Genomic DNA, 13407 nt, shown 5'->3' on the forward strand with positions numbered 1-13407 from the left:
GACAACAATCAGTCAGTCGTATATTGCACAAATCTGGCCTTTAAGGAAGAGTGGCAAGAAGAAAGCCATTTCTTAAAGATATCCATAAAAAGTGTTGTTTAAAGTTTGCCACAAGCCACCTGGGAGACACACCAAACATGTGGAAGAAGGTGCTCTGGTCAGATGAAACCAAAATTGAACTTTTTGGCAACAATGCAAAACATTATGTTTGGCGTAAAAGCAACACAGCTGAACACACCATCCCCACTGTCAAACATGGTGGTGGCAGCATCATGGTTTGGGCCTGCTTTTCTTCAGCAGGGACAGGGAAGATAGTTAAAATTTATGGGAAGATGGATGGAGCCAAATACAGGACCATTCTGGAAGAAAACCTGATGGAGTCTGCAAAAGACCTGAGACTGGGACGGAGATTTGTCTTCCAACAAGACAATGATCCAAAACATAAAGCTAAATCTACAATGGAATGGTTCAAAAATAAACATATCCAGGTGTTAGAATGGCCAAGTCAAAGTCCATACCTGAATCCAATTGAGAATCTGTGGAAAGAACTGAAAACTGCTGTTCACAAATGCTCTCCATCCAACCTCACTGAGCTCGAGCTGTTTTGCAAGGAGGAATGGGAAAAAATTTCAGTCTCTCGATGTGCAAAACTGATAGAGACATACCCCAAGCGACTTACAGCTGTAATCGCAGCAAAAGGTGGCGCTACAAAGTATTAACTTCAGGGGGCTGAATAATTTTGCACGCCCAATTTTTCAGTTTTTGATTTGTTAAAAAAGTTTGAAATATCCAATAAATGTCGTTCCACTTCATGATTGTGTCCCACTTGTTGTTGATTCTTCACAAAAAAATACAGTTTTATATCTTTATGTTTGAAGCCTGAAATGTGGCAAAAGGTCGCAAAGTTCAAGGGGGCCGAATACTTTCGCAAGGCACTGTATAAAGCTCTTTTCACATCAGCTGATGTCACAAAGTGTTTATACAGAAACCCAGCCTAAAACCCAAAAACAGCAAGCAATCTCACTTAAACCCTCATATCTGCTGCCCCGTTTGACCAAGAGACTTGAAACTTTGTGTGTTGGTGTTTATCCTATTGTTGTACAAATTTGGCTCATGGACCCATAAGGTCTGTCAGGATAGATTTTCCTCCATCTTCAACATTTTTTTATTTTTGGAAAACTTCTCAGAAACCATGAGTCCAAATAACAGCAAATTCAGTACGCAGGCCCATTGTATATCTCTTAACTTTGGTTAAGAGATGGCTGAATTATTGATTAATCAGATTTTACGTGTCCATTTTGGAATCCTTTGTAAATACACTCCACTGTCACATATACTCCCTCTCCGACGCTCTAGGTCACCAGGTTACTCATTATTACGTACGCCTGTCACCATCATTACGCGCACCAGCGCCTCATCAGACTCACCTGGACTTCATCACCCTCTTGATTACCTTCCCTATATCTGTCACTCCCTTTGGTTCCTTCCCCAGGCGTTATTGACTCTGTTTGTGTTTCATTTCTGTACACTACCCGTGTTTCTTGTTTTGTTAATGTATTTATTAAATTATTCACTCCCTGTACTTTCTGACTCTCAGCATACACATTACATCCACAACGGCCTATCAACTTGAAACATTTTGGGATGATCAAATACATTACCATGATGAACCATGTTAAGTTTGGCATTGATGAACAATAAGGAAACTATTAATGACTACAATAATCAAAGAACATCTTGTCATGGGACAAAGAAAGTATGATTCGCTCCAAATGTGGTATTTGGATCGATGCATATTAACACATATGCTAATATGCTAAAATATGTTAGAAATGCTTCAATCTTCTCATGAACCATAGGACCAATTGACACCATTTGGAAAGTAGGCCCATGGTACTGTACATGTCTTAACTTGGTTTGAGAAAAGCTAAGGGATGGGTCATAACACGGCTGAGTTGGTGACAATAACAAATGTGATTTTGCGTGTCCTTTTAAACCACTGTAAATCCACTCCACAGTGACCTATCAACTTGACATATGTCTTCGCTAACATAGACATCCGTAAGATGAACTACAATGAATTTGGTATTGATAGCTCAAAAAAGAAGGAAGCTATTAACAACTCATTCTTTGGCTATGTAACACCAACGCTCAAAATCATCTTCTCGTCAGGAACGCCAGATTTTGTATTTAGGGACATAGAGGAAGTTAGTTTCTACATGATGGAGTGCTTACTTTATCCAACTGATCTTGTGTCGTTTCTGTCATCCAGTGAACCCTGTTCATTGCAGCTTGCAGCTATATTAGTTGCATTTACGGCTTGATGAGAGGGAGGGAAACTAACACAAGAGGAGTGAGAGAGGGGAGGGAGGGAGGAAGGGAAACTAACATAAGAGGAGTGAGAGAGGGGAGGAAGGAAGGGAAACTAACACAAGAGGAGTGAGAGAGGGGAGGGAGTAAGAGAAACTAACACAAGAGGAGTGAGAGGGGGGAGGGAGGAAGGGAGGGAAACTAACACAAGAGGAGTGAGAGAGGGGAGGGAGGGAGGAAGGGAAACTAACACAAGAGGAGTGAGAGAGGGGAGGGAGGAAGGGAAACTAACACAAGAGGAGTGAGAGAGGGGAGGGAGGAAGGGAAACTAACACAAGAGGAGTGAGAGAGGGGAGGGGGAAGGGAGGGTAACTAACACAAGAGGAGTGAGAGAGGGGAGGGAGGAAGGAAGGGAGGGAAACTAACACAAGAGGAGTGAGAGAGGGGAGGGAGGAAGGGAAACTAACACAAGAGGAGTGAGAGAGGGGAGGGAGGAAGGGAGGGAAACTAACACAAGAGGAGTGAGAGAGGGGAGGGAGGAAGGGAGAAAGTAATCAAATAACATTGCTTGTAATAATATTTTATGTCTCACCTGTCATCCATTGTAATGACTTTGAACCCAGACAGGCTCTGTTCCACTAGGATGCAATACAAAAAGTACCATTCCCTCCCATGATCACTGACCTACCAACGTCTGATTCTGTTTCATCAAATGAACTGATGTTGGCCTACTCTGTTTCGAGACATGCGGATGCAGGGTGATGTTTATTTGGATGTGTTGTACTCCCCGGTGGGAGTTGTTAGTGTATGTCTTATTGTTTTGTGTTGACACAAGCTGTGAAAATGACATTTCCCCAATGAGGAAAGTATATAAGAAATGTACAACACAGAACAAATACAGTAGAATAACAGAAAGCGTTTTGTGAATGACTGGAGCCTTTAAACCACATGTCAAACTCAATCCCTAGAGGGCCACAGTGTCTGCAACAGGTTTTCATTCCTCCCTGCCACTTAATTGATCAAATTAGGTCATTGATTGGCTGGGAAGTCAACACACCTGGTTGTTTAGGTCGAAATTGGAAACTAATTGAAAGGGAAGGGCCCATATGTAAGCATTTCACTGTTAGTCCACATCTGTGACGAATAACATTTGATTTGATTTGAAGAACGGAAAGCGACACTGTGCCCCTCCAGGAACTGTCTTCTTGGTGAGCAACTCCAGTGGAGAATTGGCCTTGTGTTTAAGGTTATTGACGTGCTGAAAGGTGAATTAATCTCCCAGTATCTGGTGGAAAGCAGACTGAACCAGGTTTTCCTCTAGGATTTTGCCCGTGCTTAGCTCCATTCAGTTTATTTTTTATCCTGAAAAACTCCCCAGTCCTTAACGATTACAAGCATGCACATAACATGATGCAGCCACCACTATGCTTGAAAATATGGAGAGTGGTACTCAGTAATGTGTTGTATTGGATTTGTCCCAAAAATGACACTTTTTTTTTTCCGAACAAAAAGTGAATTGCTTTGACACATTTTTTGCAGTATGCCTTGTTGTGTAATTAATAACTTTGTTAATTGTGTAATTAATATCTTCACCATGCTTAAAGGGATATTCAATGTCTGCTTTTTTAGTTTTAAACACTATTATTGCACATAGAGTCCATGCAACTTATTATGTGACTTGTAAAGGAAATGTTATTCCTGAACTTATTTAGGCATAACGAAGGGGTTGAATACTTTTTGACTCAAACATTTCCGCTTTGCATTTTTAATAAAAAAATTAATTAAAAAATAACATATTTTCACTTTGATATTATGGGGTATAGTGTGTGTAGGCCAGTGACAAAACATGTTGATTTAATACATTTTTAATTCAGGCTGTATCACAACAAAATGTGGAAAAGGTTTTAAGGGGTGCGAATACTTTCTCAAGGCACTGTATGTGGTGTATAGTTTTTGTGTTTTTGGTGATGTCACTCCCTGCCACTGTGTGGCAGTAATGCATCAGGATATAGGTTAGGTTTAAAGGTCAACTCAGCGAGATGACGTAGATGCACGAAGTAAAGAGCAGTAGTGGGTCCATTTCTGCAGCAACCAGGAGCGTTGAAGTGCAAGGCTAAACTTCTCCGCTGTTTTGGTCCCGTAGCTACCACGTTGTAGCAGCGTGAGGCGTACCCGTGCACATGCCCAGATACTCTGTGTGATTGTGGGAGAGAAAAGTCTTGCATCGTGCTCATCTCAAAAAAAAGTGATTTGTTAGAGGATCACTTTTGTGAAGGGTCAAAATGTGTACAAAATGTGTTGCATTCTGGGGATGACAATGTTCTGACTTGCGCCTACATGGCAACTGCATGAAAATCATGTGATCAAAGGTCATGAATTGTTTTCCTGCAGTCGACTGTAAGTTCATCCTGCAGCCACCGCCTGTATTGTTAGAGGCTCTATTGTCAATTCAGGCTGTTCCACTCATTATGGTCTTTTTGTTTGACCCACGCAAACGTGACCAAATACATGACTGAAACATGAACCAATTTGCAGCAATCTATCTATACAGTGCATTTATTCGAATACATGTTGTGTTTGAGGCTCTCTCTTACTAATTAATTGAACAATGTGTACACAATATTATATTATGATTTCAGTTTTGTGAGAGTGTGAGATGGGGGTTAGAGACATGTTTATTTCGACATTATAGAGACAAAGTTTTATAAACAATGAAAAGACACTGCCGTGTTGAGCTGAGCCTTGCTGTTGGAGAACCACATTAGTCCGACTTTCTGTGGTTGCTGGTGCACCTCCCCCAATTTCACTCCTGGACTTTCTTTCTACAGCTGGTTACTTTAGCCATACCACTCAATATCTCGTGGCTGCTCGTGGAAATTACAAGGTCAATCTCAATGTGACCCACCAGATTCAGATGCTTGAAAACCCCATTTGATTTGTGCCCCCCCCCCTCAAAAAAACAAAACGGAACATAATTAATTTTATTTTAGTTTGTTTTTACTTCGAAGATAATAGTTTCAGTATAGTTTGTTTTTCAAACAGGTTTGTTCATTATTTTATTTCAGTTAACTAAATAGTTTTTCATGATTCGTTTTCATTCCTTACAGTTTTTTGTTTACCATACTAACCTTGCTTCATACAATGCGCCGATGATGACATGGCATACAGACATGGCAGAGATGGAGCATAGAGGTGAAGATGCCCCCCCTCTTTCTCTCTCTCCCTTCCTCCCTCCGTCAGTTAGATTTATTGCCTGTGTAGCTGTGGCTCTCAAACCTCTGTCCCCAGTCACTGAGCAGAGAGAGGAGTGGCAGTGGAACGACACTGCTTTGTGAATGAGGTGACACATACACACAGCCCTGTCTTTATCTCTGACGCGAAGCAGAGGTCACACACACACACACACACACACACACGAGGTGACACAAATAGTGTCTCGCTGACATAACCGTGTGTGACACAGCCCTGTCTCTGTCTGTGACTTGAAGCAGGGGTAAGGAGGGTTGGAGACAAATCTGTCTACTTGTCATACAGCACCCTGTGCCAATTCAAAGAGAGACAGGATGACTAATATTAGTGTTTCGCCCTTAATGTGTTTATTCAACAATCACTCAACCCTCTGTGTGTGTGTTATGGTGGAAATTACAAGGTTATGTTATAATGCTATTATCGCATCAAATGTTGTTGTTTTATGCAACAGAATATGAGGATGTTAGAACGCTCATCTGTGTGTGTGTGTCACGCGGAGCGGAACAAGTTAACCCAAGAGCAGACTCAGACGAGGAGACTGGGATGAAGTAAGCAAGGTATTTATTGGAACACAGGGGGAAGATGGAGTGTAGGTCAGGGGAAGCTTGGGAGTGTTGCTGGAAACCAGGTGCGAGAGCGAGAGGTGTTGTAGGACAGGGTAAGCAGGTCCGGAGGGGAATCCAAGGGAGCCGTAGAGTGGGGAAACCAGGACAGAGTAGCAGGACTGACGAGAAGTCGGACTGGAGACAGGGTCCAGAGTCAGAGTGGGCAGAACTGTAGCGGAGAGGAAAACAGCGTCAGGCAAGGAAAACAGGCACAACAGGATCTAACCAGGAACAAACGGCTAGAAACATGGACTGACTGAGCAGAGATTACGATCTGGCAGCGTGGAAGAGGCAGGACGGAGTATTTGTAGAGGTCTTGATTATGGAACAGGTTGCAGCTGGTGGGTATCTGCTCTGACTCCAGCACACCTGTCTCCACCCACACAATCACACACACACAGAGAGACAGAGAGAGAGAGAGAGAGAGAGAGAGAGAGAGAGAGAGAGAGAGAGAGAGAGAGAGAGAGAGAGAGAGAGAGAGAGAGAGAGAGAGAGAGAGAGAGAGAGAGAGAGAGAGAGAGAGAGAGAGAGAGAGAGAGAGAGAGAGAGAGAGAGAGAGAGAGAGAGAGAGAGAGAGAGAGAGAGAGAGAGAGAGAGAACTTGGGGAGTGGCGGCAGGTCAAGGAGACACGGGATGAGCACTAGAGGGCGTGGCAGGAGCAGATGTAACAGTGTGTTCTACCGAGGATGGGCCTCTGGGACCTCATTATCCCAGACCCCTGTCACTGGGTATGATGGGGGGCTCTCACCTCACAGGCCTGTCTTTGACACGCCGAGCCATATCTGTCACACACACGTGCGTTTGCACACACATATGTACTCACGAACACACACACACAGGCACACACACGCGAGCACACCCAGGCAAACATGGGTACAGAAATGCATAGACACAACACACAATCTCACACAGGCAAACATGAGCACACACATACACACTGGAATTAAATGACCTTCTCTGCAGCCAAACCGTTCCATTGGCTTTGAAGAATCTGATCCAAGACTGATCCAATTTTTCCCATTGACTAAGAAGACATAGCAATGTACAGCCCCAAACAATGGAGAACTTGCATTCTGTTACTGCTGTGGATTATATTAGTAAGTATATGACTCTTCTATAACCCAATGACCAAATACACACTATAGCTGTTAGCTACCCCTCAGGACTACAGAGAATCTGACAACAAACTGCAATTATAATGTCCCCTCATCCCCTCTAACCCCTCCCTACACACTCAGTATCCTGCAATCCAATTCTCACTTTGTGACGCAGACCCAGTGTTGCCAGGCAATAGCTTATCGATGGTCCAGTGATCTTGGTAAGCCCAATACTGACTGTCGCTACTCCCCCTCCATCTATCCATCTACAGGTAACTGCCGAAATAAAGGAAACACCAACATAAAGCGTCTTAATAGGGTGTTGGGCCACTACGAGCCAGAACACATTCAATGCATCTTGGCATAGATTCTACAAGTGTCTGGAACTCTGTTGGAGGGATGCAACACCATTCTTCCACGAGAAATTCCATCATTTGGTGTTTTGTGGATGGTGGTGGAAATAGCTGTCTCGTGCACCAGTCCAGAATCTCCCATAAGTGTTCAATTGGTGAGACAGAGACACACGCACAACATTAAAACACCCTATGCTCCTTTGAGACCCCTCTTCTTCTAGCCATGGTAGCCAAAATAATGGGCAACTGGGCATTGTTATACACGGCCCTGAGCATGATGGGATGTTAATTGCTTAATTAACTCAGAAACCACACCTGCCTTCAATATACTATGTATCCCTCATTTAACCAAATGTTTCCTTTAGTTTGGCAGTTACCTGTGTCTTTCTCTGAATGCACTATACATAGTTTTAACTCTGCTGTGTCAAAATTATCACACAACCTCAGTGTAACTCAATTTGCTACCACAGGGTTTCTGTTTATTGGTCATTGTTTTCTTCAATTGAAAAATCGAAATAATCAATCAATGGAACCCAATTTAACCCACTTAAATCCACTTAAAAACAACAAATATGCAATGGGGACTGGGTGCTATACTGGATATAAAATGGCTGTTTCTGAGTCTAGCAATGATGTGATGTTTGAGGATGTATCTGAGTCTAGCAATGATGTGATGTTTGAGGATGTATCTGAGTCTAGCAATGATGTGATGTTTGAGGATGTATCTGAGTCTAGCAATGATGTGATGTTTGAGGATGTATCTGAGTCTAGCAATGAAATGATGTTTGAGGGTGGATTTAAATTGATCATATAAGTCTTTTTTTCTGTGGTTCAGCACTCATCTTTTGTTGCAGCAGCTCTTCTCTTTGACAACAAACATTGCCATCTAGTGAAATTCATGTCATAGCAGGGGTATGGATGCCAATCAAAAGAGTACATCTCAATAGTCCAGAGTAGTCGTCTTTTCCTCTGTGTTTTCAGTTCAGTCCAGATGAAGGGAAGGAGATGAGGAGAGGAAACCACTTTAGACTATTGAGATGCACCTGCAAGACTGCTCACTATGCATACACCCTATATAGTATGTCTGTAGTGACAGCCTAAAGTCAAGATCTTGGATCCCTGTCACCTGTCCTGGAGTCAGAAGAACACAGAAACACAACATAATACTCAATAGCATAGATAAGAAACATGAGAGATCTATTGCTTTTCATAAGTGCAGCCCAGCACCAGACGTGCTTGTCTTTTTGTCTTTCCTCGGTACATCTACCTGTCACAGGTTCTTATGATCACACAGAAAGACAAATAGATCCGATTGTCTTAATAGACAGCACCAAAACTCAAATACTGGCATGACAGTTATTCAGCGACTGATGTGACAGTTACTCAGCTACTGACGTGACAGTTACTCGGCTACTGATGTGACAGTTACTCAGCGACTGATGTGACAGTTACTCGGCGACTGACGTGACAGTTACTCAGCTACTGATGTGACAGTTACTCAGCGACTGATGTGACAGTTACTCGGCTACTGACGTGACAGTTACTCGGCGACTGATGTGACAGTTACTCGGCTACTGATGTGACAGTTACTCACCGACTGATGTGACAGTTACTCGCCGACTGATGTGACAGTTACTCAGCGACTGACGTGACAGTTAATCAACTACTGAGGTGACAGTTACTCAGCTACTCACGTGACAATTACTCAGCTACTGACGTGGCAGTTACTCAGCTACTGACGTGACAGTTACTCGGCTACTGACGTGACATTTACTCAGCTACTGACGTGACAGTTACTCAGCTACTGACATGACAGTTACTCAGGGACTGAGGTGACAGTTACTCAGCGACTGACGTGACAGTTACTCGGCTACTGACGTGACAGTTACTCAGCGACTGACGTGACAGTTACTCAGCTACTGACGTGACAGTTACTCGGCTACTGACGTGACAGTTACTCGGCTACTGACGTGACAGTTACTCAGCGACTGACGTGACAGTTACTCAGCGACTGACGTGACAGTTACTCGGCTACTGACGTGACAGTTATTCAGCGACTGACGTGACAGTTACTCAGCGACTGACGTGACAGTTACTCGGCTACTGACGTGACAGTTATTCAACTACTGACGTGACAGTTACTCAGCGACTGACGTGACAGTTACTCAGCGACTGACGTGACAGTTACTCAGCGACTGACGTGACAGTTACTCGGCTACTGACGTGACAGTTATTCAGCGACTGACGTGACAGTTACTCAGCGACTGACGTGACAGTTACTCGGCTACTGACGTGACAGTTATTCAGCGACTGACGTGACAGTTACTCAGCGACTGACGTGACAGTTACTCGGCTACTGACGTGACAGTTACTCAGCGACTGACGTGACAGTTACTCAGCGACTGACGTGACAGTTACTCGGCTACTGACGTGACAGTTATTCAGCGACTGACGTGACAGTTACTCAGCGACTGACGTGACAGTTACTCGGCTACTGACGTGATAGTTACTCGGCGACTGACGTGACAGTTACTCGCCGACTGATGTGACAGTTACTCAGTGACTGACGTGACAGTTACTCAGCTACTGACGTGACAGTTAATCAACTACCGACGTGACAGTTACTCAGCTACTGACGTGACAGTTACTCGGCTACTGACGTGACAGTTACTCAACTACCGACGTGACAGTTACTCAGCTACTGACGTGACAGTTACTCGGCTACTGACGTGACAGTTACTCAGCTACTGACGTGACAGTTACTCAGCTCCTGACGTGACAGTTAATCAGCTACTGACGTGACAGTTACTCAGCTACTGACGTGACAGTTACTCAGCTACTGACGTGACAGTTACTCAGCTACCGACGTGACAGTTACTCAGCTACTGACGTGACAGTTACTCAGCTACTGACGTGACAGTTAATCAGCTACTGACGTGACAGTTACTCAGCTACTGACGTGACAGTTACTCAGCTACTGACGTGACAGTTACTCAGCTACTGACGTGACAGTTACTCAGCTACTGACGTGACAGTTACTCAGCTACTGACGTGACAGTTAATCAGCTACTGACGTGACAGTTAATCAGCTACTGACGTGACAGTTACTCAGCTACTGACGTGACAGTTACTCAGCTACTGACGTGACAGTTACTCAGCTACTGACGTGACAGTTAATCAGCTACTGACGTGACAGTTACTCAGCTACTGACGTGACAGTTACTCAGCTACTGACGTGACAGTTACTCAGCTACTGACGTGACAGTTACTCAGCTACTGACGTGACAGTTACTCAGCTACTGACGTGACAGTTACTCAGCTACCGACGTGACAGTTAATCAGCTACCGACGTGACAGTTACTCAGCGACTGACGTGACAGTTACTCAGCTACCGACGTGACAGTTACTCAGCTACCGACGTGACAGTTAATCAGCTACCGACGTGACAGTTACTCAGCTACTGACGTGACAGTTACTCAGCTACCGACGTGACAGTTACTCAGCTACCGACGTGACAGTTAATCAGCTACCGACGTGACAGTTACTCAGCTACCGACGTGACAGTTACTCAGCTACTGACGTGACAGTTACTCAGCTACTGACGTGACAGTTGCTCAGCGACTGACGTGACAGTTATTCAACTACTGACGTGACAGTTACTCAGCTACTGACGTGACAGTTACTCAGCTACCGACGTGACAGTTACTCGGCTACTGATGTGACAGTTACTCAGCTACCGACGTGACAGTTACTCAGCTACCGACGTGACAGTTACTCAGCTACCGACGTGACAGTTACTCAGCTACTGACGTGACAGTTATTCAACTACTGACGTGACAGTTACTCAGCTACCGACGTGACAGTTACTCAGCTACTGACGTGACAGTTACTCAGCTACTGACGTGACAGTTATTCAACTACTGACGTGACAGTTACTCAGCTACCGACGTGACAGTTACTCAGCTACCGTCGTGACAGTTACTCAGCTACCGTCGTGACAGTTACTCAGCTACCGTCGTGACAGTTACTCAGCTACCGACGTGACAGTTACTCAGCGACTGACGTGACAGTTACTCGGCTACTGAGGTGACAGTCTCATCCAGTGTGTGTCAGTGGCCCCTGTCACTCTCTCTCTCTCTCTCTCTTCATCAACCTGCTAGTGGTCTCCATCATCTCATTGTTTGTTTGTCTTGTCTCTGCAGCGTGAATTACGACAGGAGGGAGATTCATCAAAAAATGCACTTAAATGTCTTGCAGCCTGATAGAACGAGTGGTGGGAAAAAAATGAAAAGAGTGAGATTGAAAACGTTTTATTGCTTGTGAGGCATGGGAATATTGAACCACACAGAAATACACACATACACATGCATTAACACAAACGCACACATACAAACACAAACATATAGTGAACCAAACGGCAAAGAACAAGAAACAAGAAGTAAAGAACAGATGTAAAGAACAGATGATGAGAATATATTGCGAGAGGGGATACCCAGCTCCCCTGTGGTGGCTGAACCAGTATTTTTCTATTTTCTATGTAAAGTACTGTCTGACAAAGCACACTTTGGATCTTTGCAGAAGAACAATAGAACACAATAACAACTTTTAGTGGACCGAGTTGGTCTGTGGAATGAACGAAAAAGAACTGTTGGATTGAAATGGGATGTTTTGTGCAGAAAGTTGTTTTGTGTTATAGGCCTCTCTTGTTTTTGTGATTCGTGTTGTATAGTTTTTTTCAAATGAAAAATACATACAGTTCATGGATTGAACTAAGTAGCTAGGGAATATGAGCGATGGGCGATCTATATACAAGACAGTATGGAAGTCATGATATGGTAGTTGTTATGCATGACTCGATATCATTGGCGTCTACCCAACACTTAACATTCCCATCATCACCTTCCCACAGGAAAAAATCATTTATTTCATCCAATTAATGAGACATTGCCTTATTGTCCTGGACTTGGTTCCAAAGGGGTTGAGCGCAGGGTTATCTAAAATTCACTAATTTGAGAAATTGAATGACTCCGTACTTCTACGACAATGACATTGATTTATAGCACTTATTTTCCTCTGTCACAATAAGGCCACTGCATCCGAAACCCCAGGATTCATTCATTAATGTATTGTTCCCTATTAGTAATCCAATTACACAATCTGGCGGCTGCCATGAATTCAGCTGATCGTTTTTTAATTACATAGGTGCATTTAACTCATTTGCTGCTTTTTAAATTAAACAACTCAGATATTTGGGATTAAGTAGGATGCAAGGGTGGTATTTGTGGTCGATAAGTGAAAAATAATTAATCTTGGTGCTTTGACAAACCCCTGGCTGACATGGCCCATTGCTTAGCTCCTTAAAGTATACAGTATATGTATTTTTAATAGGGTAGCTATATTTCCTGGGGGATATTACAAGAAACAGCAAGTAAACACCACAGTAGCACTATGCCACAAGTAGGCCAAGTCAATGATTAAATACCTGCCTGGTTTAAAACCAAAAACACTTCAAGCTCTAGAGGCATCTTTAGCCTTGGAGAGAGGTTCAAATCGTTTTAGGTAGGAATCAGGAGGAGGAAGTCGATACTCAAACATATCCCGTGGACTTTAGAAATAAGGACTGAGAGATGTTGACAAATAGCTAATCAGTCAAAGGGAAGAGTAATTGAACTTCACATGTTGTATCTTTTGGCCAAGATTATAATCCACCATGGAGCTGCACTGATAAGAATAATCTATCTTTCTCTTATTCCTCTTCAGCTCTTGGCCTTCTGTGTGTGTGTGTGTGTGTGT

This window comes from Oncorhynchus mykiss, chromosome 20 (assembly GCF_013265735.2).
Source record: "Oncorhynchus mykiss isolate Arlee chromosome 20, USDA_OmykA_1.1, whole genome shotgun sequence".
In the NCBI taxonomy this organism is placed as follows: Eukaryota; Metazoa; Chordata; class Actinopteri; order Salmoniformes; family Salmonidae; genus Oncorhynchus; species Oncorhynchus mykiss.